Source organism: Phaethon aethereus (genome assembly GCF_964289735.1).
Source record: "Phaethon aethereus genome assembly, chromosome: 3".
NCBI lineage: Eukaryota > Metazoa > Chordata > Aves > Phaethontiformes > Phaethontidae > Phaethon > Phaethon aethereus.
The window spans coordinates 125,308,753-125,316,371 of NC_138576.1; positions in this window are offsets into that span (position 1 = coordinate 125,308,753).

Genomic DNA, 7,619 nt, shown 5'->3' on the forward strand with positions numbered 1-7,619 from the left:
GTTCCCGCTGGGATCGGCGTTCTGCTCCCCCCTTGCCGCCTTCTAAATGAGAGCGCACCAGCCCTAACCAGCAGCCAACTCCTCGAATGGCAACAACAAAAGACTCCTTATCATCACCCAGGCTGACTCAAATCAGAGTAGAAAAGGGGTTTGGTGGTTTTTTTGAGAGCGCTGCAGATCACAGACTCGCCAGACACAGGTTATGTCGTGGTTTAGCCCCAGCCGGCAACTAAGCACCACACGGCCGCTCGCTCGCCTCCCTGCCCCTAGGTGGGACCGGGGAGAGAATCCCCCTCACAGTGTGAGATAAAAACAGCTTAACAGGACAGCAAAGGAAGAGGAAATAATAATAGTACTGATAAAGGAATATACAAAAACAAGCGACGCACAATGCAACCGTTGCTCAGCGTCCAGCGATCGATAGCCCGTCCCAGAGCAGTGATTCCTGGCCAGCTCCAGTTGTATGAACCGAGCATGATGTCGTATGGTATGGAGTATCTCTTTGGCCAACCTGGGTCAGCTGGCAGAGCATGGGGAGCTGAACAGTCCTTGACTGAGTATAAGCACTACACCTTCTTGGCAGCAACTACTAAAAACATCCGTGTGTTATCAACGCTATTCTCATTCTAAATCCACAACACAGTGCTATAGCAGCTCTTAAGAAGAAAATTAACCGTCTCCCAGCTGAAACCAGGACAGCTCGTGACCTAGTGCTCTCAGCAATGCTCTGTGTTAATGTTATAAAAATCACCTACTTGTGCCTTGCCTCAGTTTCCACAGCTGTGGGGATAGGAGCGTGTCTCCCAGTGGGCCATGAGCTCTGTGAAGATTAGTACACCAGGAGATGCCACATGTGGCGCCTATGGTGATGGTGGTAATGTGGAGAGACATATAAGCAACCCCCAAATGGAATGCCAAGACAAGAAGGAATTTTGAAATTTGACGTAAAAGTTTAAGATTCACCCCAGAAGAAAAAGTTCTCTTTTCCCTTCCCTCCCAAAAAGTAAGCCTGAGTCTCTTGTCCCTGTTCCTGGTTTTCACAGACTTGCATAACAATCTGCATGAAAACTTGAAGGTGAAAAAGCTAAATGCTTCATACTCTAAATTTTGAAATGGCACAATTGCAGTGCTCTTAGCATTTTTCTTTTCCTCTGCATGTTTTCCTTTCAAAGCAAAGTGCAATTAAAAAAGGCACCTGCTTTTGCAAAGTGATTCCCTTTTGGTAGAACAGCATATTTCAAAGAAATATATGTGTATTTCTTACATTTAGCTTATATAACCACATACATATATGGTTCTGCTGAAGTTTTAACGACCATTTCTATTTACCTGTTGCTTCAAATAAAGTGGAATCGAGTGCACTGTGGAACCCCTGCTCTCCCAACGCACATGGACCTCAAGGTTGGAAGGAAGTTGCCGTATTATTTCTTCCCCTGCCCTTTATTGTTGTTAGTATTACTAATGGCAATAGCAAGCGCTGATCCAGGGAGGTGCTGCGTGTTTTCAGCTCCTGTGGGAGTCCCTGACGGGAACGAATATTCTCATAAAGGGTATTTGCCTGTGATGTGCAGGCGCTATGGTCAATCCTAGCCACCTTCTAGCCCTTCTCCAAACACAGGAGGAAGAATGGGATTGCCACAAAGGGAGACCTCTGGGGGGGAAAGGTGCTCCTCATGGCAGGGGCTCCCAGGGTGCTTCGGGAACAGGTTTAAGTAGAACGCTTTCTGCAATGCCTTAATCCTGGTTAGTGCTGAAGATGCACATATACTGTGTGCTGACCGCCTGCTTCGTTTCACAGGGGCACTGGGGCATTTCTCAGAGAATAAATACTTCCTCTCCCTCTCTTTACAAGAACTCTGTGATTTCATGGCGGGGAAAAAGTCTCGATTTTTCCTTATCTCTTCCTTTAGCCCGTTTGATTCACCGATTCATTTCTACACTGGCAGACACATTCACATTTATTTTTGTTGTTGTTATTTTTTGTTTTTATTTTGGTTAATTCCGGAAAGAGCACTCTTGAATGCCTTATCTGCCAGAAGGCATACGGGCATGGGTTTCTTTGCCATCTTGCCACAAGACTTCATTACATTTGCCTAGCATTTGATCTGTAACATGCACCACAGAGCTGGTCCCAAGGAAAAGAGGCAGTGGCTCGCAGCGGGTCATCCTTTCTCTTAAGATTCCGTTTCCTTCTGCGCAGCCCCTGCCTGCCGGGTTGGCAGGATGGGTTCCCCACTTCGCCGTGCTAGTCTGGCATAATTGCTTGTAGTGATGCTGAGTAACACATGGTAAGCAGCGTTCTCGCCGAGGACAGCCCAGCAAGCTGGAATGAGTGAACAGCAGCTTCCAGCAGGAATGCCCTTCCATGTTTTAAGCTGGTCTTTTTGGAGAGTTGGAAAAGTGCAGGTGGGGGTGGGTTTTTTCCCTCCATGGGATTTGCTGACGTTTGTAGTTGCACAGAGGGACATCACAAATCTGATTTTATAAGTGGTCCTCCAGGGTTATCCTGATGATTTCTCAATTGCTGAAAAGGCCCAAGAAAGTTTCAGAGTCCAACATCTCTCTCAGCAGCTGATACGAAGCAAACCTGGAGAGGACAACCCCATACCCTTGGAGCCCTCACCCAGCCCCCGTGGCTACTGAGACATCACAGCTGATTTTTCAGTTGGCCAGAAGCCCTGTCTGTATCGCTACAGAGCTCAGGCACACCTTGAGACAAGAGTAACTAGTCATACCCCATCTATCTTACATGTTCTTTTTTTGAGCACCTCCCAGACTTTACTACATTTATCCTCTTAGCACCTCTGTAATTATCTCTCCTGTAACAGATGAGAAACAGAAGAACATGGAGGTTTTGCAATTTGAGCGGAGCCATGCAGGAGCTCTTTGGCAGAAGAGGCAGCCTCCCGAGGGGTGAGTAATGTTCTTTTGTCAATCCCATTACACTTTTGTTTGTATCCTTACATACCTAGATACAAGCCCAAAGCGTCTTGCACAAAGTCATTCTTTGAACCTGACTCTCCTGGGACCGATGGCTGGGCTTTCACTGCTGTCCTTCCCAGTCCCCTTCACAAATCCCAGAGACCAGATCTGCAAAGCAGTTCCACTTCGTTTCAGTTTGAAGGATCAAGTCTTATTTGTGCAAGCAACATAAACATCATTTTAGCTTGACAAATATACAAAAAATTCAGAACAGCTGCAACTGTAGTGTGCAATGTCCCGCAGAATATTTCTGTCCAAAAGCATGGAGTGCACTCACAACCCTGTTTTCAGCGGTGTGATTGACAAAGTGATTCAGATGGCGCTTGGCTTCAAATATATGCTTAAGGTCAGCCCTATTAACCAATTAAATCACTGAGAACTTTACTACGAGCCTGAATATAGCTTTAAACCCCGAATCAGCAGCAGCAGTTGAGTGTGTGAATTGCTGAGTGGAGAGGCAAAGCAACTGGGTAGTGTGCTTCAGGGGAGGCACATGCTTAGCTGGTTGGGGGGCTCTGTGTAAAACCAAGCGGAGCAATGGAAATCGGATCAGCAAGGTGAAATCTGGCTGATGAACGTCCTTCCCGGCATAGGAGTCAGCGGCAGGTTAATTAGGCACAGCTAGGCAGGGAGAAGTGGTTATGACAGAAGAGGCTTTAATTGATAGGATCATTTTCAGCACAATAATATTAATTAGCAATTGTGATAGGGAACGTGAAGGTAGGTGGAACGCTTTCTGTCAAGGTATTTTTATAAGGCTTTAGCCTGTATGAACACCCATTGTAAATACATTGTTTTTGTCAGGTGTAATAACTGCCTTGGCACGTAGCATTTCTACTCGCAACGGAAAGATAACTAAAGACACAATTGCACGCTACGGTGTCTCTCCCAGATGCTAACTGTGTCACTGGAGCGATCTGAACAAGTATGTTAGGAAAACACTGGGTGACTGTTAATAGCAGCTTCCAAAATGCAGACAATAAATAGATTGAGAAAGTGCTCTGAGCATTGAGCCAGACCTGGAAAAAGCTAGAGGAAAAATTGTATTTCTGAAGTGGACATGGAAATTTGAAATGGGAGTTAGGTGCCTAAACATCTTGGAGGAACTTAGACCCTGAGCTTCCTGAAGCCAAATCCTGCCCTAGCCTACAAATAATTTCATATTTCACAGCCTTCACGTTTTCCTCATCTGTATGTTGTTCTTAAAAGCTTATACAAGGAAGGCTGAATCCTGAAGACATTACTTAAAGGAAATTTCCGTTCATGTCGCTGACTATTCACTACTGGTAATCCTACTAATAATTCTCATGAAAAACTGTGGTATATTATAGTTGCATTCTATTATGTATAGCATATATAAAATATTGTATCACTTTATATTACGGTTCTACGTTACAGACCTGTAATGTTCTGGTAATTAAACCAAGTTATGATCTCGTTAAACCCAAGAAATATGAGATGTCAATCAGTTCAGGTTTTATCTAGATAAAATCTTATCAAAGCCAAGTGATTTAGTCCTTAAACCCAAGTGTTCTTATGTCTGTGTCTCCATTTATGACACACAGATATACATGGTCCAGAAAATGCCTGTGTAGGCATATGTGACCTGTATGCACAGTCCCTATGGTAGAGCGAAGTGCTACTGGATATTTTTACCTCTTTGATTCCCGTGATACACCTGAGTGGGATATTCTGTTACAATAATAACATTTTAAGTGTTTAATAATATTACACGATGCTTTACAGATCTGGTATAAGCACAGAATCACAGAATCATTAAGGTTGGAAAAGACCTTTAAGATCATCAAGTCCAACCATCAACCCAGCACCACCATGCCCACTAAACCATGTCCCAAAGTGCCACGTCCACACGTTTTTTGAATGCTTCCAGTGATGGTGACTCCACTATCTCCCTGGGCAGCCTGTTCTAATGTTTGACCACTCTCTCAGTAAAGAAATTTTTCCTAATACCTAGTCTAAACCTCCCCTGGTGCAACTTGAGCAATACATATCCCTCTGACGGGTTTGTAGGTTTTCCAAGTTTTTCCTCAGAGGACATCAGAACGACTTTGACATGCCTAGTTATCCTGCTGTGGTCAGATGCCTTTTTCCCAGGCGCTGCAGTACCTAAACTGGTCCGTGGGCAGGTCCGGCTCTCCCTCTCAGCTCTTAAAGGCTGAGATGTGAGCCTGAATTAGCTCTTTTGAAGTCACCTGGGACTAGTGTGTGCCTGCCTGGAGCAGAACATTATACTCTGGAATAAATACACTCGGGGCAGAAATATTCATCCCACTCAAGTTCTCCCACGGCTCTTACACTGGGGACAAGATTTTGGGCAAAACTTCACTGCCATCCCAGCCGGTTGCTGGGAGTGTGTTTCCTGGGGCTGAGCGATGGCAGTTTTGGGCTTTGCACCTCACATTAAGAAGAGGTATTTGGTACAGCCGTGTTGATGATCAGCAGAGGCTGCAGAAGGAAGAATTCAAGTTATGCAGAGAGGCAGCAGAGGAACGGCAGTCATACAGGATTAATTCAGCTGGGTTCTGGTTCTCACACTGACGGAGCATCTCACCCAATGTTCGGCACTCCATTTCGTGTCTGTGTTGGTCAGATATATTTCAGGCTGTTGAGGGCAAGCCTGCCTTCATGCTACGTCTGCACAGCATCTGAACAGTCATTAAGCCTCAAACTTGGCTATCATCTCTAAAGGGTGCTCCACCATAAGCAATAGTAATACTAATATTAATAACACTGACGATGTGCCAATGAAAGACTGATGACAGCTACCTTGTAATATGGTCCAGAAAAGCCCCATGCTTCAGGTTCAGCTCTTCCAGAGCAGAGAAGCTGTTTGTATTTATATTGTTTTTCTGGTGGGAGGAGAGTGCTCATGCCCAGAGTTGGAGAGCATGGGAAGAAAAGAAAATTACGGAATGATTTTTCTATTGTGCCTAACAAGATTATGATTAGAAAACGGAGGTGGGAAAGAGGAAAATGTGGATGATGTTGGTATTATCAAAATGGAAGAATTTGAATGTAATCATAGCAGTTAGGGAAATGTGTTTTTAAAGACCTTGAGAGAGGTCATAATGAGAGTTTACTTTGTAGATCTAATCACAGTTTACAAGACCATATTCTAGTTCCCAGTGGTGTCCATGGTGAACAGCAGGACACCAATAATTTTCCAGATGTGGCTTCCCCACTAGAAGGAGAAGAAAACCAGTGAGAAGAACTGGAGTAAGCCATCACTGGGGGAGCCTCTGAACTCCTCTACATCTTCTGTCTGGGATGCCCTCATGAATAGCTTGGTGGTTGCCTGGTAACAGTGGCATAAATTCCCCTACAGTGTGACTGAGCCCTCAAGAGAGAAGGAGAAACTTGGAGAGGGATCATAGGATCTGATTTTATTTTACATACTGTGACATCCATCCCAGATACCTGATGAGTATTTGGGGCCACATCAGTATTGGGGGAGAGGGGAAGGACGTTGGGTGCCAACAGGGCATTACTACCATGTGAAACACGCTAGCCGGTCTCAACTTCTGCCCTAAGCTTCCTGTAACTTCTGCAAACACTTGCATATTTGGCCCCCTTTGGTCAGATCCTTCCATCATCCACCCTTGGGTCTCAGCATTGCCCCAATGACACTGCAGCGTGAGCACTTTCCAGGTCAGCGCACCAGCAATGGGAGAGTTTGCAAGGGACTATGTGGAATCACCGGATCTTCTCCCTTTTTTGTTTAGAGAGAGTTGTGGTTGCGGATGCCTTTCTTTTGGAGGAGTGGACTTAAGAGGAAAAGATATCCCGATGAAGGTGAAAAAATTACGTTAAATAAGAAAGGAATCTGTGGAATCATTTGATCTCTTCTGGAGGTTGTTCTTGCAGCCCAACACCCTTGCTCCAGGTTGCTCTTTACCTCTGTCTTGTGTGTTTTGTCCCCTGCTTTGTGATTGACGTTAGCTCAGGGAAAGGAATTGTAATGGTCTGTTGACGACACAGTGGGTTTTGATATCACCTCTAACTGATTCATAGCTTACTTTGGAAGATTAGGGAACAAACGAAAATCCACCAGAAGCAGCCAAGTGCCTGCACAATAGCTTCATCTATGTAGGCTCTAGCTGAGGTCTAGGCATCGCTTGCACCTTCGGTCGCAGTTAACATATTGTCATTTCCAAAAAACCCCCATCAATCATGATAGCCAAACCTTTACATGGGAGGAAGAGGTGGAGTTCCCTAATGAGCTGGAGATGGAAAGAGGAAATTTTAGTCAGCAACACCGACTGTTTATCTCAGAGCAGTAACACATCGGAAGACATGAAGGCCTCACTTTACTTAGGCAAACGAGCGCTGCCTGCCCTCGCTGCCCAGCAGGACAGGAGCTGCTGAGTCAAACGAGAGCGGCTCCAGCCAGGGCTGTGCCAAGGAGGAGTGTGCTGCTATACACATTACTAAGGATTTGTTGAGAGACTTGGAGGAGAAAAGGAAAAAAGCCCTCATGGGAGATGGTCTATTTTTAATGAGCCCAAACCTCTTCCACAAATTAAGTGAAATATTTTAAAAGGAAACAATATTACTTTGGTTTTATTTGTTTCAGCTACTTAGTTACAGCTCCACGTGGACACAATTAATGGAGGAAA